We start from the raw sequence: 22971 nt of genomic DNA, 5'->3' as shown, positions 1-22971 counted from the left end.
CATTGTGTTAGCTCTGTCCAAAAATTCCAAACCTCAACAACTTCTGAGTAACAGTGTTCAAAGGAGCTCAAGTACAGTAATAGTTGATGGTAAATCCTCTGTTTCAGCAATATATCTTTCTTAATGCAGGCAGTTCTTAGAAGTGTTGGATGAAGGGCCAAATCATTTTAAATCACTTCTTGAAACCAGTGTTCTTGCACTGTTTTCCTCCAAATAGTTGGACATGTTGGTGGAAAACTGTTTTTGTTGCTGAGCAATTGCTGTTGCTTCACAGCCATGTATTTTTATTTTTAAAGTAAATATTACTTCATTTTGCACGAGGGATTTTTCAAAGCCAAAGATACCTAAAATAATCATTAGGAATTCTAAGTATTCAAAAGAGAAACATCTCCTGGAATGTGGCTTAGTTGAAAACAGCTTGTCAGCAGCACTTTCAGAGCAAGTAGTAGCTGTTGCCCATTCCTTCCTCCCCCCAGCCCCAACCATTCATTTTTCATGACAGGAAGACAGAGCAGAGCAGGAACAGATAGTTATATTTACACAGTACTACCCCTGGGTGTTCTGTGCTGGCCTCTGCACAAAACACAGTTTCAGTGGTAGAAGAATAGCAAAGGGAGAAAGTATTTGTTTTTAAAGGCTGGTAAGTGATGTTTTCTCTCTATGATCACTAGATTCCTTGTGACATTCTGTCTTAGTGTCAGATACCTAAGAAAAACATGTTTTACCTGGTTTAAGCCCAATGGGTCAGCAACATCCACAAAGACTCTAGAAAGAATCACGTGTTGCTGAAAGAAACCAAGTGATTCTTCAGTCCAGCTCTATTGTTTTTAAAAGCCATGGACAACTGGCCATTGAAAGAGGTCTGATAAAACACCCAATGAAATCAGTCAGCGTGTTGAGCAAAGACAAACTCGACTCTGGTTAATACTTGTCCATATACATGGCAGTTCACTGAGCTTCACTGGTAATCTCACCAGACTTCTGAAATACGGAAGACAGTCTCCAAGCTGAAGCACCAGGTATTAGGAAAGATCTGCCTGCTTCTTTATAAAATGTTTGGATTTCTATTCAGGTTTTGTGGTTGAATTATTTCATAGTCTCATATGTCATTACTTCATAGGCTTATATACCCATTTCCTTGGAGAGTGTGTCAATTCTAAATTAGCTGTATACAGTCTTCTAGAGTAGAATTATTCTACTTGAAGAGAAGTAATCATTCTGACTGATTCAAAAAGCTTGCTTCGATTTATTATAATTAGCTGATGAGATTTCCAATAATTACTTAATGTTTATAATAATACAAAATGAGTAGTTAGCTCGTGGCTGTTGCACAGACAGATAACCCATGTTCAGAGTCAGAAAGAGAACTTCCTTTGCTAACTAAGGAGTCCAGCAACACAGTCATCTTTTCATTTCTCTAAAGAAAATAAAACTCTTAAATACGTCTGAAAAACTGCTGTACACTCTAATTATTTTAGAGATACAAATATATGCAGCAGGCCAGCTGCTCCCCAAGGTGCAGGGAGGCAGGAACCAGGCATGATTAGTGGGCATCAAGGCAGGGCCAAACCCTGCAGCACGCAAGCAGGGCAGGTCCAGGGTGGCAGCTGGGGTCAGCCAGCAGCCCAGCTCATCCCACAGGCTCGTAATGAGGGGCAGGGATGAGGTGACACCTAGAAGTCAATTTGCAGATCGAGGTCAGGTCCAGTGACAGCAGGGTGAGATGTGGGCTGGTGACTCCAGCCAAGTGCATGGTGGCAAAGGCAGGACTGCGATAAAGCCAAGAAGACAGTCAGGCTCTGATAAGGGAGGGCTGTGACCAGGTGTGGACATGGCTGCACCAAAGCTGAACGTGGAGCTGGACCAGCACACTCACAGCATGGCTCAGGAAGGGGTAGAAGACCCAGGACTGTGATTTAAATGGGGCTCCTGGGTCCATCAGCCGGGTGGGTGGACACACCAGGAAAAGCTGGTCAAAGCAATTACACTCTGTTAGTACACTCATGGCTCTGATATTATTAAACATACTCAGTGACTCTGCTCTAAGATTTAGTACTTCAAGTGAACAACTACGCTGATTTTTCACTGATGATACAGGTGACTTCATTAGCCAGACAAGTTTAAAGTAAAGTTTAAAATTTACATGAAATTGCATATGCAGAATGCTCTGTGGAATAAAAAAGTTAGAATTTAAGAGGAGTGAAGGAAGTCAGAAGTCTTCTGACGTTAGGGCAAATGTCTGAAGTAGTAAATCAATGTCACGTGAAAATGGGGAGATAGAACCTGTGAGCTCATATCCCACATAACCAATGGCCAGGGTATCAACCTGATACAGTGTGAAAATCTCTCAATAAAGTATTCTCTGAGCATGTCCTTTGGCACACACACACAAAATAAAATAATTTAAAAACAAACTAAGCTTTTTGTTCTCTTATTTTTTTTAATAATTGATGTTGGTTCTGAACTGCCCAATATAAGATCTTGTTCTGTTTCCATTTTCAAGCTGTCACTTCATTCTATCACTGAGGCTACTGCACCACCGAGTCAATTTTTAATACCTGTTGACCAAGATGTTAAAGGTGTTAAAAAATGCAGTAATATATAGCCTGTATAACATGTAAAGTAACTGTTTAGTGCATGATGGAGCAGTCCTTACTGAAGTACATCAGTGAGACCATTCACATAAAAAAGGTTGAAGAATAACCTACATAACATAGAGTGTAAAGTAGCTTAGGCACTATACTGTGATAATAATAGCAGACATTTACGTGTTCATGGTCTTGATGGAGTTCTGATATCACTCTAAAACAGGATATTCAACTAAAAGGTCAGGATTTGTAGTGCTGCTTCTTCTATTTTTGTACAGTGCTCTAAGGTTAAAACATTACACTGTAAAATCAAGGTCAAGAGGTACCCTTGATTGTACCAGCAAATGCAATGAAGCACGCTAAAGTGTATTATCAGCTGTCTGATCCTCAGGCATCTGCTGCAGTCAATCTGTAATGCTGGGTGGGTGCTCGCTTGCTTTCAAATGCTTTTCTCACTCACCCAGTTATTAACACAAGTGATTCTAAAATGTTGCTGACTAGGAACTAGTGACAAAAGATATGTACACCGTATTTTATTCCAAATACAATTAAAAATATTAATTTAATGTGATTGGACTGTATGAGTCCAAGTTTTCCGTGATTTAGGTATCAGTTGAATGCTTACACGGTTCCATTTATGGGGTGATTCCTGGTCTGTGACTCCAGAAGAGCATCCAATCCAATTGCTGAAACTTCTCTTTGGTGAGCAATTGTACTGAACTGTGTAGAGTGGATTGTACTCTCTACATCTGAGATTCATAATCAACCCATGCTGTATCATCACATGTTTTTCTGCCAAGCAATTGTGTGGACAGCAGAGGTTTTACTTTGTTTAGAGGGCCTCCCCATGCAGCTATTCCAGTTAACTACGGAGAAAAGATTCTTAGGACAAAAAGTAATGTATTAATAATACAGCTGCAGCCCAGATACATGCAGATTCTAGAACAGCTTTTTTAAGTTATCAAGAGACAACTGTAGGTAAACACTGGGCGTTCTAACTTGACTTGATAACAAGACAGCTAAAGCCTAGACCAGAACTACAAAAACAAAGCTCCTTTGTCCCTTCACACTCCCACCTCTCCCCACTATCAGATTCCTAACTCAGTTTGGATGCACCAATGCTCAGCTTGCATCTAAAAATGAAACGAGCTCTTTATCTCTACTTGACTGGATTCCAAATGACTTCAGAAAGAGAAGGCTGAGTAAGGACTTGGCTGTAGCTGGATCGGAGACTGCAATGTTTATTTATTAAATATATCCCATTTGGTGTCCTGTTTGCAGCCTGTCAAAGCAAAAGGGATTAAAATTTCTTTTCCCCCTAGATCTCATTACTGAAATAATTAGCAACTTTTTCCCCCTCTACATTATTATTGGAACAATCTGTCAAGCAAGCAACTGAGTTTCTTTACCATATCATAATCTTTGCCAAGAAAGGTTTAGCAGCAGAGAACTTTAACGGAAAATGCTACAGCTACATTCCTTTCAGACATAAATTCTATGTGGAAAGATAGACATCTAATGGGAGAAAAAGTTGTGTTTATGTTACAGAGATCTATCAGTTTTTGTTTGTTTGTTTGTTTTCCCCAATACACTGTTTTACCTGAAATAGTACAAAGTATACATGAAAGAGAGCTAAGTGAAGTTATCCACCTCTTACTGAAGTGTGGATATAAAAATGGCAGCATCCTTTCAACTTCATTAAATATTAAGTAGAAGTACAAGCATAATTATAAAAAATACTCTTCTGGTAACCAAAAGATGATTAAAAAAGATGCTCACTGTCTGTGGAAAGCAGGGATAGGGGATATGTCTGTTGGGAAGGGGCAGCGTGAAGTCAAGGCTGAAATTATCTAAAAAATGTAAACCTTATCAACAACAGAAAGATAATTGAATTCCATGTTATTTTCAACCAGCTAGCAAATGAAAACTATCCGGCACTACCAACAGAGATGACAAACAGTTTTGTAGTTCCTGGAATATTTTTATGTGCTAAAAATAGGCACGTCTCACTTTAACTGCATGAGAAACTAAAAGCTGAGGATGAGTAGAAGGTCATAAAAAGGTGCATGGTTTGAAGGTGAAAAAAAGCATCGGAACAGACAAATGAGAATGAAAAGTTACAATAAAGACACGTACGTTAGGTGTTCTACAGACCTGAGCTGAGAGTTGCTTAAGTTACATCCTAAGAAGTTAGAGCAGTAATACCAGTAGGGCAGTGCAAAAAGGTAAAAAGAATCTCAGATATGGTGGGGTTCACCAGCAGTGCAAACACACTGTGGTTGGAATTGTTGAAGGTGAAGGTTTCCAGGTAAAAGTGCTTATAATAACAAGTCCTGACTTGCACTCCTTTTGTGACAATTTCATATGGTTTAGATAATTGTATAATAACATAATTTATTTTTTATTTATTTATAGATTTTTGTTACAATAATACCAAATTTTCAGATCTAATTGTTAGCTTCAAGCAAAAAATAAAATGTTCAGTTTCAATGCAAGCTATTCTTTTATTGGGACATTCTCAAGTTGTTATAATGATTCCAGAGGCCTACTTCCTCCTAGGATAAATAGTCCTGGAAATCACAGAAACACAGACTTGGGTTGGAAGGGACCTTAAAGCCCAACCAGTTCCAACCCCCTGCCACGGCCTGGTTGCCACCCACCAGCTCAGGTTACCCAGGGCCCCTTCCAACATGGCCTTGGGCACCCCCAGGGATATGGCATCCACAACTCAGTTAGTGACTTGAGTTCTGTTACTGTGATACACACAAACTGAAAGTGAGTTAAGACCATGTGTTGCCGTCATCTGGAACTTTCATAATCTCAAAGTGTTTTGACATCTCTGAGATGTCTATCTGCATGTATGAATAGCTAACAGAATCAACACAACTCAGTGTAGCTAGCATGCTGTTTTTGAGACCAGTGGCTTTGTCAACATAGGACATTTCTCAATTTTCATAGGTTTATCTCATCAACCTCCATTATATGCACACCTAGCACTGGAATTCCTTAAATGCTGATCCAGTGAAAGCTGGTGTTTCCAACATCTGGCCTGTAGAGAAGCTGAATATTTCTGGTTATTTCTGTTTTGTAATTTTTTATGCAGTGACATTTTGTTTCCCTTGAGTTTTTTTCTTCCCATCTGGTTTCTCTGGAGTGGCTGGAAAACCCACTTACACATCCTGCATGACTTCAGACTTCCACATACTGCACGACTTCAGACTTACACGTACTGCACAAGCATTGCACATAGGTTATGGTATGTAACTGAACACCTAGCTTGCTTTTAGCCACAAAGAAAAGTGGTTTACATGGCTCCATAAATAAATGAAAACAAGAAAAACCAAAAGGTTCTATTATGAAAATTACAGGATTAAGCACTTTTATATCCAAAAAATGACATGAAGGAATAAAAAGAAAGATGTTCATTCTTGCATGTTCTCTAGCTTGACTAAGCTGCATTGGAAGGAACAGAAGAGTCACTAGCCACTCTGCTGCTTAATCCTCATTCACACTGAGAGAAAGAAATAGTGCCCAATAGAAAGGGACACCTGTTTGGAACAACTCTGCCTAAAGTATGCATTAAATATTAGCTGACTTTTTAAAGCAAAATAAGAAGTGATGTTTTGAAGATTTTAGCCTTAAAGTTAAGAGTGATGGAGGAGTAAGAATAAATCCAGGTCCTTTAAAACACTTGGAAATGCTGTCTGAATTGCTTGTTTCTTGCTTACTACATGAGCAATGAGACCTCATGGCTTTAAGTCTTTTTTTTTTCCCCAATGGTTCACAACTATTGACGAAACTTTATAAAATGTTGGGAATGAAAGAAGATAAACAGGATTGTTGCTGAAGTAGAGTTTTCCGGGTAGAAAACAGGATCTGCTGAAAAGCTCTGTTGATTCAATTTGGCCAGCATTTTAGGTCATATTTCTTTCAAGAATAATAATAAAAAAAAAGTAGGAATACAACAATTATAATGTAGTTTTGAAAAGAGCTGTCAGTGAAGTTTCTTTATTCAGTGTCAGATACGGATGGGCAGAATAGAGTGTTTATTTATACTCCAAATGAGGATTCCAAATGAGCTACTTGAGTGATTTAATCACCACTTGTCTATTTGGTAACTTATATCAAGTGGTGCATATGGATTTCAGGACTGCAGACGCTTGGTTTGGAAGGCTGACAGTACAACAAACACTATGTACAAAGGTTGTTTCTTATACAAACTCTATAAAAGCACATAGAGAAGAATCACCTAAGAGGATGATACAGAAATTATTTGTTTACAACTTTTGTTGTTCAAATAAAATGGAGATAAAAGTCTCTCTTTGCTCAAATGAATGGTTTGTTTTCCCTCACTGAATTTCTTCATCTTAATACCATATTGTAATTAAGTGTGTAATAACTCATTTTAGCCTCAGATTTTTAGTTTTATCACCAGCTTTAATAGGAACACTTCGCATTAAGATCTTAAGGTTTTTTTAAAATTATATTTAAGATCCTGACAACTGAAAGTCTAGGTGCACAATTGTATCACAGACAACTGTAGCTACAGTTGGTCATACTAATAAAATGAGTTATCTAGAACATTTTATCCATATGAGCTTGAAAATGACACAATATTGATTCTAGCGAATGATAGGAAAAATGAAGTTAGATGTGAAATTACAAGAAAAATCAGAAACCCCTGAAAACTGAAGAATAAATGGAGTTAACTGATTCCTACCTTTAAAACAAGATGGTGTTAATTTTCAAAAATTAACACGTTTTTGTCTTTAGTGTACGCTAGAAAAAAAAACACATCACCTGCTGGAGTCAGGAGTGTTTTCCTGGAAGCAGTTCTCACTCAGCTTCAAAGTGGGAAGAGAAAGAGAAGTGATTGCAAATGGAAAGTACATCAAGAATGCATTTTCATATTTTGGAATGACGTTGGGTGTTGCCTGACCCCACTATTGTTAAAAAATACAGTGACTAACATTGACATTGGAACATTCAGAAACAAATATGTCAATTAGTCAACTTGACAAACAGGTTTATGGCCATGAAACTCCTGCCAGCCTACATGAGTAATTAAAAGCTTTATCCATTTGATTTGAAATAGAGACTTGAAATCCATTGTATTGCTGACTGTTACTTACCCTTTGTACAGCTGCAGGTTGTATTGTAGGTGGTCCTGATGACTGGAATCTGCCTAGCAATGCCATGACCAATAGGCTGACTGTTTCTGCATGGAGCTGAGAATTTTCACTCCCTAAAGGTGACGATTCCCACAAGTCTGGACAAGTTTCCAATTTTGAAGGAGGAATAGGGAGTCACATTCACCAAACAGCTCAGATATCCTCTTCTGGTGGAAATAGAAATCTCTCCCTTGCACATCCATCAGAGGAAGGTCTGACTTGGTTCTCTCATTAAATTTTGATTTAGTGAAATGAAACCTCCCCTACTAACACAGGGAAGTGCCTTTTGGCAAGTCCAGTTACTGCACAAACAGTAACTGCAGAAAGTTCATGATGCAGGTGAATTTCTAGACAAAATTCATCCAGAAAAGGAGTTATTAGAACACATGCGGTAGGTTACAGACCAAGTACTCAAAAACTGGGATACGCTAGAGATAGGGTTGTTTATACCACTTTGCTACAGAAACCTTGTGGACAGAATTACAACAGTCATTAATGAAATAATTTAACACTATTTTTTTCACTAGCCTCCTTAGGAGTGAATTGCGGTTGCATGATAATGGCTTGTTTACCTTACTGTAAAAGCTAGGAGATGCACAATGAGAGAGGGGGCTTCTGGAAAAGGAAAGGACACAGGAAAGAGGTTTAGAGAACCGAGCGATGTCTCACTTAACTGAATTCTATCCACGTTTGTGTTACCAAACATCTGTGTGATAAGGGAGGTCTCATGAACTAAACTTTTCTTGGGTGGTGACTAAGTTTATATGCTTCATTTTCAAAGGTTCTGTATTTGAGACACTTTCAGATGTGAGGAGTGATCAAAACTGTAGATACATTTATTGAAGCAAGAATGTACTGGAGATATTCAGAAGAAGTCTCAGGAGCAACTTCCAAACAGGGAGTCATCCTTGAAAATTGTTGTCCCCATTGGCATGTTTAACCAGGTGTTTAACCACGTGGGAGAAGATATTTGGCTTTAAAAATGTAGGAAAAGTATTAAAATTTCGTAGCATCATGAGCAATCCACCAGAGTCTTCCAAAGGACAGCACTGGGAAATGACACATTACTGTAGCCCTCTCTGGACTGCCTCCAGATGGATGGCAGGGCCAGTGGGAGAGGTGGCCAAGCGAGGAAGACTTTCTGTCTTTCTAGTTTTAGAAAGTATCATTCAATACATAATAGGCTGAACATCAGGGTTTGAAAAAGTGTAACAAACTGCTCATGCAAGTTCCTCTACACTAATCATTCATTTAAAACTGAGATTGCCGAAGGACAATTTCTGCTAATGTAGAAAGTGAAAAACAAAACTCTTGCGTGTAACTGCAAAGTTAAGCTTCATATCCGCTTTACAGGCTTTCTCATTCTACCGTTGTATCTAGGTATCCTGACTTTAATTCTAAATCTCCTTTCTGAAGTATACCCCACCCTGTAACTCAGCAAAGAGTTGAGCAAACCCATCAGCACACATCCAGCTCTAAGGTTATGACCTAAACCATTGCAGTCAGCCTTTCTGAATCTTGGGTGTGATGCTGACCTCAGCAAGATCATGGTACTTCGTTAATGCCTGACATTCTGGTTGAAATTATTCCCACTCCTCCAGCCCCCCACCTCTCTAAAAATACTAGATCTTAGTACCGTCTCTGCTGGCATCAGCAGCTACTTTCAGTTGCACTGGTAACTCAGCTGAAACTACATAACAGAGATCAGTGTTCAGAGTAGTGATTCCTGTACAATTTTGTTACTGACCACTGTTCTGTGCAGGTCTAATTTGAAGCTCACAGCTTTTGGTGACAGCTTGCAAGACTCCTTATCTTTGTGTTGTTTCACTTTATTTTTAGATAATAACTTGACAGAACTACTTGCAAATAATTCTGGAATGCTTGGAGACTGAACAAATGCAATGTAAGTCAGTGATTTTTAGTCTATTTAACACAGTACAACTAGAAACACAGACTCTTTGGCAATGCTATTTGTGTCAAAATCAAATCTGAAACTCCTGTTTTTCTCTCTTCTTTCTTTTCTTTTTTTTTTTTTTAATGCCTCTCCGGTCGTTAGACTGAAAGTCAGGAAAACAATACTTGTGGAAACTGGGGAAGTGAAAACTGCTAGAAAAGGTTGAGCAGAACCAGTGGAATTCCTCTGGAGACACCAGCTTGCTTCCCTTTATGCCTCTGAGGAAAAGATCATTGTTCCTATGTCATACCCTTATTTGTGAGATACCTTTGAAAATAAGCAAATTATTTCCAAAAATTGGAAAAGAGGATTCTGAGAGAAAGACAGTCTCTAGCTGGTCCCTGAGAGTTCAAACAAACCAGTTAAAATCACACTCAGTTAGAGAAGTCACTTTAAAATGTTCTATTATACAACACAGCTTACCTTTATTACTATATCCTAGAAAGCTACTGGTTTAACCAGGTCAACGTCTTCCTCTTGCACTTGGGAGTGTGACTGGATCTGAGAAGTAATTCTATATTTGGATAATGACAAGGCAGAAGCCACTCAGTACGTGACATGACAGTGGTCCATGCAGGATGAAATTCAGAAAGCACAAGAGCCATTTCACCCTATTCATACTATGTAGAACCAGACGTGTGAATTCCAGCGGATCTAATTTCAAGTTAACTCCATATTTATACTTCTCATGCTCATCTGCTGCACCAAGAAAAGCTCATCAGAAAAATGTAATCCCTGTTAATAGTAGGTAAATAGCTCATTCAGCTCATCAAGTAAAGCAAGCAAAATAATTACAGACAGGAACAAAAGACGTATGCTTGACTTTTACTCATTTTTCTTTTTTAGCTTCATATGCAGAACCAGGCTGGATGCATTTTTAGGAGGCATGTATTCAGAAGGAGAGGGCTATTTTAATTCATGGTGTGGTTTCTCAGCATAGCAGATCTTTAGGAAAAATTTCCTTTCACGTCAATCCCTTTCAGCGTTTTACAGAACATACTCTGTTCTGGGAAGTCAGTAAATTTCAATAGCATGCTTTACAGTTTTATCATGACTCAGAATATAATGTGTAGAAGGCAGATAGCGTAGGTGAAGAATAAAGCAAATGCAGTCTATGTAGTCCTGTTAAAGCTATTACCAGAGTATTTTACATTTTCCATGCACCCAAATCAAACCCTTTATACAAGCAAAGTAATGCAAAAGCATCTGGTACCAGAATTTGGGATTTCATAATGCTTTAATGCAAAACATGTGAGCAGGATGTCAAAATGTCTGTGTCGGTGGGTTGAATAAATACATGTGAAAAAAAGTAACTTCACAGTATTTTGTCCAGTTTTCAGTGTGCCCAGCCAATCAATTCATGATACATTTGCTCTTCAGCGAGGGTAGCCTATGCATTGTTACCTTTCCTTTCCTTACAGTTGCCATTTTATTGTGTGTGAACACAGAGAAGTAACCAAGATCAGAGAGAAAGAACCCAAATTATTAGGCCAGATGTACAACTCCAGAATAAAGCTAAATAGCCAAATGACTTTTTCTTCCTTGTTACTGGATGTTAGTAAGGGTTTATTTATCAAATGCCTGTTTGGCCTTCATTATGGAAGAGATACTCATCCTTGGTCTAACTGTTCTCTTGAAGTCCTTACACACACTACATTTCTGTTTAAAATTCAATGGGAATAACTGCAACAAAAGCAACTCATGATCACATTGAATTCAGTGTCCCTCTCTTCTCCTCTCAGGGCTGAGTGATCAGGCAAATGCTGGCTCTGCCGAATGGAAGCCCAGTCTTTTTAGGAACATGCAGGCAAACTGGCTGTTACATATTTAATAAATACACTCCCTCTCTCCTGACTATGCCACTCCAAGATCTGCTACGAACACACTTCAAACACTTTATCCTTCCAGACTCCTTGGGATCCCATCCAGTTATCTTCCCCATGTGGATTCTCTTTTTTTCTCCATTCCCAATTTTGGAGGGCACTGCCAGAAGTTACTCGTGCACTTCACACTGGCTCTCGGGGCCCTGAGAACACTGACAGGCCTTAATGGTCTTCATCAGCCATGCCTGGAGCCTCCCTCCCACAGTCCCTGCACGTGGGCCCTGGAGCCACATTTAGGCCCAGCCCTCAGCTTCAGTCATGGCCCAGGCTATACTGCAGGAGTACTGCTCAACCTCAGCTGTACTTGCCCATGGACCCTGATCTGGTCTCCCAGTTTGACTTTGGATCTATTTCTTAACTAGGGAACTGCCCGGCAATCGCTGAACTATATACTCTCAGGAGACCTGAACCTGGCTCTGACTTGTGGACTGACTTCTTGGCTTGACCTGGGCGCTGTCTCATCGCTGTAAACTTATGGGGTGATCCTGACTCATGGTTGAATCTTGCTGCCATCTTGGGTTTGTCTGCTGTCCTTGGTTGGGTACCAAGTTGCTGGTCCCTGGCAGTGTTAGTAGTTCAGCAGTTGGTACCCTGCCCTTTGGGAGTAGCTGGCACTTGCTGCTGATAGCAGGCACAGCCTTATTAGGCTGGGGTTCTTCACAGCTCCAGGTTGGATTGTTCCACCCTCATCAGAAGAAACTGAGAGATGTTTGGTGCAAAGAACTATGTGGGACAGAGCTACAGTAGGGACAGTGCAGAGCAGCAAGAGAGAGCTGGGCAGGGAAACCTGTTGTGCAAACAGTGGGGAGCAAGGATGTGGATAAAGTGCCAAGGAGAGTGGATACTTTATGCGTTAACATGCAGCTTCCCAATGCTTTTTGAAAGTTATGCCTTCAGCAAGGAAATGTTTCTCAATCAGTTTTAGATTTTACAAATGATATGTTTTATTCTCTTTGCAGGATCATCTTTCCCTTCAGAAGTGTTGTTTGCTTCTCAGAATGGAGGTGGAAAATTTTCTTCTTTACCCAGTCTGGTGATTTAGGTAGTGAGGCAGTAAAAGGACTTAAAGCCAGACTTGAATAGGTCACTGAAAAGGCTAGAAAGGCCTTGGGAAGCTCTGGTGCTGGCAGCATAGAGATCAATCACAGTATGGACAGAAATAAAGGATTCTGCAGATCCAAAACAACTTCCAGATTTCAGCTTACATTCTGAAATACATAATATGCGATAGGCAAATGCTGTGCCTGAATGTAAAACAGCTTTATCCTATCAGGGTAGAGCAAGAAAATATAGTATTCGTCTGGCACCAAAGCTTTTTAAGCCCAATTCCAAAGAAGCAAACTTTATAATGGTGTCAGTAGGATTAAATAAATCTGGGTGTCTAGGACTGAGATCCATGCAGGAACTTCAAGCCTTCCCTGAGCATGTTTAAAAGCACCTCATGGTTGCTTAGTTATATTAGATAATCAATCAGGCAGGAGCCAAATAAAGGCAGGAATCTAATTTAGTTATGGTTCTGTTGAATCCTTGGGCAGCTATTTTGTATTTGTGAGAAGCACAGCTTACCCCACCCACCAGTCACAGCTTTCTATTTCCATCTTTAGTATCTGAATGGACAGAGCAGGTTAAGAAGGTCAGCACGGCCTGACACTGCAAACAAATGCTGCACCAGTGTAGTGAGGCAAAGATGCAGGTGCTCAGTATGTCCTTTGTGCCTTGCTCTGCAGCCACTTTCCTACCACCAGAGGATGCAAGGGGGACTCAGTTGGCAAATGTAATTTCCAGTCTGTTTCTCTAATCTGCAAGCCTTATTTTGTGTGGCTGTCCTATGGAGCTTTTCTCCTTGTCTCTGACTCAAGCCACTCCAATTCCTGGTTCCCATCCCTGTCAACTCTCCTTGTCTTGTGTTCTTTCAGTACCAGGTATGCTAACACCAATAGTTCTAACAGAAATGTTTACTGATCAGGTAGCTTTATTCCAAAACACTTCATTCCAAAATAATTATAAATTCTCCTTTCCAAATTAACAATTTCAAGTATTTTGTTATTCTGTTGTTATAAAGCTGTGCCTTGTATATATCCAAATACTAAAATTACTGTTGGTTTACTGCCCCTGTTGCCAGATCACTGCTAAGGACAGCCTAATCCATTTTAGGGCTTCAGTCTGCATTCCTCCGACTGTGAATCTTTGGGTCAGCCACAAGAGGGAGGACGTGACATGTCGTATGCTGAAATTTACCTCAGTCATTTCCAGTTTACAGGAAAGTTACAGCAGTTTATGTTAAGATTCTATTTTAAATCAGTTTAGTCAAAATCGGTGCAAGAAGTTGGCTGACATTTGTAGTCAACTTTAAGAGCAGCTTATTTTGGGTTGCCATAAACAGATTCCAAGTTGACATAAACTAAACTAAGAGTCTTTACAGAAGTGTTTATACCAATTTAACCGAATAGGTTAAACCTCCATGGAAGATTAACCATTGGGACTTTTGTGTTTGCATAAACACTAAGCCTGAAATAGACTAATTCAGCTTAGAACTGAAAAGAAAAAGTCTAGTTTAACTTCAAAAGTAAACTGTGTACTATATTCATCATAAAATTCACAGAGTCTCTCTTGAAGAAGAGAATCATCTTGAAGAAATACTCCTCTGCATCTGCTTCTTCTTATTTTAATACTTCTCACTAATTTTTGTTGTTAATTCTGCTTTATGCAATCTTGTAACACAGGCAGCAATGCAACTGAAGACGACAGAGAAAAGATTTTATCACTTGGATATTTCAGAAGTTTGCATTTAAGCACAATTTGTGCTCAAATGCCTTTTGGCAGCTTTCTAGTTTTGTCATGGTAGAATTTCTTCTAAGGATAGTGCTGAGGTATTGCTAGTTTGTTTGGTGGGATTCTTCTAGGATAGTGGGGGAAATCAATGTTCTGATTGATTCAAAAGGAGAGGCATTGTTCAGCTCTGAAAGTTCTGGATCTGTAGAATATCTCCCAGATATTTATTCCATCACTTGTTTCTCTCAGTTAAGATTGCCTCGTTCCTCCCTTTCATATACTTCCTTCTAGGCTTTGTAATCTACATTGCCCCAAGGAAGTGCAGCTGTCATGATGGATCACAGATCAAAATTCAGCCTTTAATGTAGCTGATGCTTGATCCATTAACTACTTTGAAGATTATGACCAAAGCTTTAAACTGGCATCTGAAATATGAAACTTCAGCATGAGTTAATGAGGCCCAGGAAAGTTGCACAGGAGGAAGCTATTGTATCCAATATGATGTGATTATAGAGACAAAAGCAATTAGCACTGCAGCAGTACGTAGCAGAGCAAAGTCTGAGACAGTCCAAAGCAAGAATAAGAACGGTCAGTTTTAAAAGTCAGAAGGGAAATTTTTACTATAGCATTAAACAGACGGAGAAGGTAGCAAATTCTGAAGACTAGAGGGACATGAGCTCCCTCAGATTCACAAGAAGCCAGGCAGTGGTATTCTTTGCATTTAGGAATTATTCTGAACAATGCAAAATACAGATGGAGGTTGCCCTGGTAGCCACAGGATGGATAATGGTATTCCTAGAATGCACAGGAATGGCTGGACAGTGGCAGACTCTAGTGATGCAAGTCTTTATATCCAACTTAAACAGCACGGGTTATGTCAGCTGAAAGAACATGGAGGAAAATGATCTAAACTGAGAAGGGACCTTGCAGTGACAGCCACATGTTTGCATCTGTAAGTTTACTTTGTGTAAAATACAGCACTGGAGTGCAAAGGCAGCCCCAGAGTTTTACTGGGTCTGAGCTGAAGAAGAAAATTAGCAGAAGGGGTCATTCACAGTATCAGCTAAGCAAGATGCATCTCAGTGTCAGCAGAGAGATGTTAAGATTAAGAAGTGACCACAAATAGCTCAATGAGTTTCCATTCAATCAACATTTTCAGGTGGAAAACTGGCTGGAAAGGGTTCAGCAAGCTTAAATTCTTACATTGAAAATACTAGTTAGCACTTCTCCATTCTATAAATAGCAAGTGGTCACCATTGCTGGCATTTACTATAACTGTAAATATGCTATGACTCATTGCAACACATGGAGTGACAGAAAATGTAAGCTGACAAAACTTCAAGATTCAGGTATTAGAATTATCACATTCAGCATATACTTCATGGAAGATCCATTACAAAATACATTAAGCTTTTGTTTTCAACTACTAACCACTACTCGTGTAATTCACAGTAGTGTCACTACAGCTTGGTGGTACTCTGCGTATTCACTGCCTTCTGTTCTACACATCACCAGCTGAATTAATGTATTGCCATCTGAATACTAAAGAGGATAGCCTAAAAAGTACTAAATCTTATATTTTCAAATGGTTAGTTTCCAAATCTTTTATCTTCTGACACAGAGAAAATGATGTTAGCATTGTTGATACAGCCAGTCCTAGGTTATCCTCCTTCAGGCTTCTCTGCTGGGCCGGGTAAGATTCAAAAAGCAAAGAATGTGAGGTGGCAGGTCATCACTCAACTGATAATAAGCAATTTTTCTGTGATAAGAGGAGGATTGGACCTGAGGTTCCTAGTTCTATGCCCTAATTTGGACAACAGTATAGATTAATTCAGTTACTTGGTTACTGTGAATGAAATAATCACAGCAAAATTAGTTCACAGCAGGTTGTTAGTGCCAGAATAATTACATCATGTACATGCACATTGTAATCCTCTGTTTAGGGGACAGTTCATAGACGACTTCCAAGAAGTGAAAGTCTAATTTAGAAATAGACATTAACTGCTTACTGGTAGTAGTTTTGTTTTGACCAGGTATTCACTTTGTCTAGTTGTTTGACAGCCAGCTGCACTGATGGGCCTTTCAGGCTTGATTCCCCAGAGCTGAGAAGAAAAATATGAAATGCAGCTCATTTTTTTATCATGGTTCTTTTTTTACTTTCCTCAACGTCGAAGTGTAGGTATAAAGTTATAAACCTTCTTGCTCGTTTCCCAGGCCTTGTCTCATAGTTTCTTACAAAGATTCATATAATTGAGTCATGGACTCTACAGTGCAAGAATTGTGATGATGTCTTTGAATACCAGCTATGTCCTTCAGAACAGCTTAGCCATTGTACCACAGCAATAGCTTATACATGATACAGTCATACAGGCTCCAAACACATCTTAAAATACAGAGTCCTCTACATGTGCAGCTGTACTCACTAATGAATTACAGTGCCTGCCATCTGCACAAGCACAGATACAGTTTGTGGTTTATGGATTGCAAGCACTTGGCTGCAGACGCTTCTACATGTTCTTTATATCCTTGTAGTTGGAACTTTTTAGTCTACAGCCATGATGTGCTAATTCCAGCACTCCCAAACTAGCAGTGAACACAAAATCCACATCTTTCTGAGAATGACATAAGCATCAACAAAACTTTGTGATTCAGGATTTGAATAAAGTCATCTGAAAGAGAGTCGTCACTTATTCAAACCTTTAATCAATAGCCTCCATCTAACATTGCAACAACCATTAGTAACTTAATGTTTAGCCATTAGAAGAAATGCTCATTGCTGCTTGTCTGCTAGCTGCAGAATGAAAGGTTTTCAGAATATCCTCTGCTCCTATATCACAGTAGGAACTTGTTTCTAGCTACCTGCAGCTGTTCTGCTGGAAGAAAGTCTTGTTGCAGAACAGCAGGGAAATTATTTTTAACATTTTCCAAGTCAATCTGTAATCTGAAAGTGAGACAGAAATACAGGGCTGGTGCATGAATGGCAGTGTTTTATTCAGGAGCTCACACAACACACATAGGCTTAATGGCCTAAAGCAAGCACCTAGCAAAGCTCTTGGTGTTCTGACTTTCAACATAAGAATAAATGGGAAGTTGTTATCTGCTTTGAGATGAAAGGGAAGATTTACTCTCATTGCTCCTCTTGTGCTCAAGTCTGAATTTGTACCACTTAAGTCCAGGCACAGTGCATGTTTGAAGTCAAACAAGCAATACAGTTTCCAAAACTATATAGCATATGCTCAATACAGTACGTAATCCCCATTCACTTTATCATCAGTCTCTGCTGCATCTCAGATCTGATGTACAGGAGGCTGTGTTCGTCAGATTGTACCACTACTGTGGCGTGTTGCTTTAAGGGATCACACACAGCTGAACTCCTAACAGTCTGGATGTGCAATGCAACTTTCCCTATAAAAGTTGCATCCACTTTAAATAATATTTTCAGATTACTACTGATGTAAATAGGAAAGGAAATATGACAACAATCAGAATATGACGCAGTATCTCAGACTGACTCGTCCTGCTTTCAGCAGAAATTGAAGCCAATGTTCTGACTTTCCAAGGGAGGAAAACTTTTAAGAGCCTGCTTATGAGAGTCACAAAAACATTTATAAAAATAATGTTGGAAGGGATTTGAGTGTAGTGAGTGGTACTGACATATCAACAGAGCACCATATAACTTTTGTTGGACAAGAGAACAAGAAAATTTGTATGTTAATAAATGACATTTCCAGCTTCTATGAAAAAAGCAGAATACAAATTGTATAGAAATATGGAAAAAAAAAGTAATTGTAGTTTGGGTATGATTTCTTTAATCTTCTTTTGGATTGTTATAAAAGAGTTCTCTACTGATAGCAGTCTAGGTATACTGTACCTGTTCTCCCTCCCAAATACTTCCTAGCTCCTAAGTGTGTCATGTTGACTAGAAAAGCATCTCTGCTGCAGCTGCATACAAATGAATTAAAACTCATTTCTGATTCATCCAGAATCAGCAGCAGAGGCGAGTGGTGCATGTACACAGCCCTAGAGTGGCTGGCAGGGAGTGGGGTTGGCAGGGTTTGCTCCTGAGGGACCAAGGCATCACTGCTGCCTGCCCCAGGGACAGAGTGTGACCGTGGCCTCTCTCTTGCAATTTGTGACACCTCCTGTCCGCTGCAACGCCAGTGAGGGGAGCAGCTTCCTGACCTCAGCTCTCCCCTGCCCACCGCACAGCCCAGGGCCATGGAGGTGCCATCAAACTGGACCTGCCTCATCTGTGGACACAGCCAGGATAACGTGGCCTACGTGACCCCCTGTTTTCACCAGCTTTGTTATGGCTGTGCACTGTAGTGGCCAAAAAAACCGAGACGTGCCATATGTGGGCATAAGATAAGAACTATTCAATACTCAGTGAGGTCAGATGATGACTATCCTGAGTGTCCTGTCCCACACCCCACAGCACACTCAGGTAATGGCCTTCAGGATGCACAGGGGCCTGCAAAGCCAGTGCTCATTCCCATCGAGCACAACTTCCCATCTGAGGTCTGGGCTGCCTTTTTCCAAAAATATCCAGGAGACATCAGTCCCCTGCTCAGATGGCTGAAACAAGAGATGAGTAGGATCTCCAGTGATGGGTGGTGGGACATACATGTGAAACAGAGCATCACTCTTGGATTCCTCTGCAAGTATGGGCTGGACGAGGCAACCTTGTTGCAAAAGCTGCAGCCAAGTCTCAGAGGCTTCACAGCATGCTTTGTGAGGAGGCTCATTATCATTGCTGTAGCCCTATATGGCCCAGAGATCTGCCAGCAGCAGGACCACCGGGATGTCCTGCCTGTGCTGCAGGAGGGCAGGAGGACAGCCCTGCAGCTGCCTCCCATCAGGAGCCTCCTGATTGGCCTGGGCTGCTCCACCAGCCCTGCAGGCCCCAGCACTGAGGACCTCCCTGGCATCTTTTATGGGGGTTCTGGGCATCCCACCACCACCCCTATGTCATCAGAGGAGCCGCAGGAGGAGCCAGGGCATGCAGCAGCAGTGGGTTCCTCCACACAGTGCAGGGACTGCTTATCTGGGGGGGTCTCGGAGTCCCCCAAAAAGGAAGGCCAGCAGCAGCCCCCAGGGCTTGCTCCCACCTTGCAAGAGGCAGCCCTGGCAGCAGCACTAAGCCAGAACCCCACCACCAGCCAAACCACAGCTCAGGCAGACTGGGAGGCATCAGGAAGGTGGCTGTGATGGCAGCATAGAAACTTCAACACGTTTTGCCAGACTGCTTTCAGCTTCTGAGGATACTCCATTATGTATACCCCTTTCTGGAGATACTGTCCAAGGACACTTCTTAGCCTGATACAGAATTGTCATTAGCAAGGGGAGCAAAGGAGCCCAGAAGCTGTAAATAAATGATAACTATCAGAATACCTAACTGTTGGTTTGGGAAGAACTGCACAGAAGGAAGAATTCCAATAAATATAATACTTTATATTATATCTGTAAGTTGAACCTTTATACACAACCTTAGCAAACTCATAAAGTAGTCTTTAAAAATGTAGTGTTGGTTGTCAGTTTAAGACCTTTGCTTCTATTGTTTCTAGTTTTAATAAGTACATTCCTCCTGGGTCAAAGCTCACTATGCTTGGCTCCAGACAAGAGACCAACTTTCATGTTTGAAAGACCAAATGAAATGAGTTTTCAGATGTGAATTATTCAAAAATGAGAGTAGGTAGGAAAGAGGCTTCAATGTCGTGATACAAAATGTTGCCCTCTGGCTAGTCAAAATTTCTAATCAACTTAAGTCATCCTCTCTTCGGACTTGGAGAATCAGTTTCCAGTGACTCTCAGTTCAGCCCGATGGGTTAACATTGCTTTGGGAGTCCTCCTCAGAGATTCTCAGAGCTGTACTTGGGCTGGTGCAAGAACTGGGCATGACATTTCCCACAGCCAGCACTCCTGCACTATGCTCATCTGCACAGAAGAGAATCTGTATATATTCATCAGATAGCTCCTTCCTCAAGGTGGTGCAAAAGCTTTCCCATCTGAGTAACTCTACATTTGTGTGAAAAAGAGTATAAAAGAAATATAAATGTCCCCTAAAATCTGAGCATACAAAAGTTGGTCATTTCTAAAGGTCATGTTGTTCACACGCTAGCTTGGCTTTGGTTACATATTTCCCTTTGTGAGGTAAACCTCAACTGTCACTGCTATTTGTTCTTTGCATACGACATAAAGTATACAGGATATGAAACATGGAAGATTCAGAGATGCAGGAATACTTCTAAATTAAATTTTCCAGTTTAATACTGAATTAATATTAACATTTCACTTCTGGTTTTATAGTTTCCCCCAGTACTTGCAGTGCCTCTTTCACTAATGAATTGCAGTGTCCCTCTGGGTACTTGGCTGGAGACACAGAACTCCAGACTGTAAGAGATGCTGTGCCTGAGTCAGCAGCATGCCTTTGGCCTTATTAGACAGACTGGCTGAAGAGCAGAAAAGTATGCAAAGCAGACCAGCATGTTTTACAACATATGCAAGAGACCAGTTACCTTTATATAAAAAGCCTTAGGGGTAGGTGTCATTTGGAATTTAGACCCAGTCTGATATAGCCAAAACCATTTAGGCAATATAATGAATGATAGATAATGACTTTGAAAAAGACCGCGCGTAACCACATATAAAGGACAGACACAAACTTCAATGCTTCAGGTACCTGTGCCTTTAAAGGAGCTGACATTCACTTAACCTCCCCGGTATGCAGTGTCAGATAACCAGTGCTCTGCTGAACAATAGATAGAAAGCTGACGGGCTTCCAGAGGAGCAAGCTAGGTTTACATTAGGCATTTTCCATAATGTCTTTTGAAAAGGTACGCCCAGATCTGAGAAAGAGAGCAAGCAATAATAACTGCACTTAGTAATGTGTACAGTAAACAGGCTTGAGAGCAGGTGACAGGCTCAGCTAAAGTGCATTTCTAATCTCAGAAGTGACTCTAAAAGTGACGTTGTGGCTGTCTCAATCTGTCTTTTGTTCATTTTATGAACAAGTTTTTCCTTGAACTGCCAAGTCTGCCTGTTCCCCAGGGAGCCTAGAGCCAAGCAGGGCTCCTCCTGATTCATGCTTCATAGACAGCAATTGAAAATGTCTAAGTGAAACTCATTTAACCCTACCCTTGATGAAAACTATTATCTCAACAGCACTTTTACTAAGAAGCACCTACCATGGCTGAACATGTGTGCGGCTGTTTCCTAGGCATAATTCAGCTACCTGATTTGAGGTGACTTAATCAAAACCACGCGGAGATTCAAAGTGTCACAGTTAGACCAAGATACATGTTACAGTTCTTGTTAGAAATATCAAGCTGTCACTGCCTTGAAACAGTCTATACATCAAAGTGATTAGAGATGTTTAATGACTGGTTTTTCTGCTCTGTTCTTCTTGGAGTTTAGAGAAAGCTCACTGTAATTAGTATTTCTTCCATTATTTTCCAGGATCTGGAAAATAATATTTTTTATATGGTAAACAGCAAGGATCGAGCAGTTACAGTTAGAATGTATGATTATGAAAAATGCAGTTCTCATTGTGACTATGTCGTTGAAGGATTAGATTTGAAATTTAACTTCTGTTTTATTTTGGACAACAGTTTCCATAATCTGACTTTCTGTCCAGGAAGGGAAAACAGATCGATGAATAGCAGTTGCATCTACTGAGTTTCACTCTCTAAAACCTGTTTGGTTTGCAAAAAAATTATATAGATATCAATGTCTGTCTGTCTATATATAACCAAAAAGCTGCTTTCATTGATTTGACTTTTATCGTTGCTTTTATTTTTTCCTATGATTAGGACACTGACTCCAACTTCATAAAACATACTTACTTAAAAAGCTGTCTTAGCTCTCTGTTAAAATGAGAGAGAGCCCTGTCAGGAGTTAGTCTCCCCCAGGAAAGAAACTCAAGCACTTGCTTCCCAGCTGATAACAGAGAAATACGGAGCCTAAGGACTCCTCCCACCTCGCCACATAAAACAGGCACTGAACATCAAGGATCCAGTTTCAACCACAAAGCAGTTGTTATCAACACCAAGGAGTGTCTTTATTCTCATCCTGGCTCTTGACCCAGGAAGATAAATATGCTTTGTGCCTACTATTCCTATGTATGTATATTGCACGGGATAAGCAAGAATGAACAGCAGTGAAAGTCTGAAGATCTTGTTCCAACAATTTCAGTTGAAATCTTGGCCTGATAAAAGTATGTACATTATTCTGTATGCACCAATATATTCAGTGAAATTTCTACTTACTTGAAAGCAGCTATAGTGGTAATTTTTTGAACAATACATACACAGCAAGTACATATTTTTCAAAATCCTTATTATCTATGAATACTGACTTCTGCTCCATGCAGTTTGGATAGCGTGTTGACCACGCTGATAGTAGAACATCTGATACTCTATTACTCAGTTATGTTATTAATGGCATTGCAGAGAATTTGTCCATAGTCACATGTGGGTGACAGGTCTGAGAATAAAACCCAGAGCTGTGCCCCACAAGTCCTTACAGTAACACGGCTGTGTCTGTTGACTTGGGGGACTTTCCCTGTTTTTGGCTCTGCTGTGATGCCAGATTACTCATAGGGCCGT

The 22971-nt window shown here is 40.2% G+C and overlaps 1 protein-coding gene across 52 annotated transcripts in view; it reads right to left on the bottom strand.

Annotated features, from left to right (window-relative positions):
- The window catches only part of CNBP (CCHC-type zinc finger nucleic acid binding protein), a 69391-nt gene that overhangs the window by 11501 nt on the left and 34919 nt on the right, over positions 1-22971 (bottom strand). For 15 of the 52 annotated variants that reach the window (XM_046899791.1, XM_046899773.1, XM_046899796.1 and 12 more), the window contains one exon: positions 21048-21213. The exons of 20 other annotated variants lie outside the window; for them this stretch is intronic. The gene's annotated coding sequence lies outside the window, so the exon portion shown is untranslated. Of the gene's footprint in view, positions 1-32; positions 3471-7308; positions 10228-16377; positions 16471-21047; positions 21214-22971 lie in introns of those variants that run through there. 17 more of the 52 variants (XM_046899774.1, XM_046899770.1, XM_046899794.1 and 14 more) reach the window with 7 other exon arrangements.

The sequence above is a fragment of the Gallus gallus genome, chromosome 12, assembly GCF_016699485.2.
Source record: "Gallus gallus isolate bGalGal1 chromosome 12, bGalGal1.mat.broiler.GRCg7b, whole genome shotgun sequence".
NCBI lineage: Eukaryota > Metazoa > Chordata > Aves > Galliformes > Phasianidae > Gallus > Gallus gallus.
The sequence above is the reverse complement of the archived record's forward strand: the minus strand, read 5'-3'. Positions and strand labels throughout refer to the sequence as shown.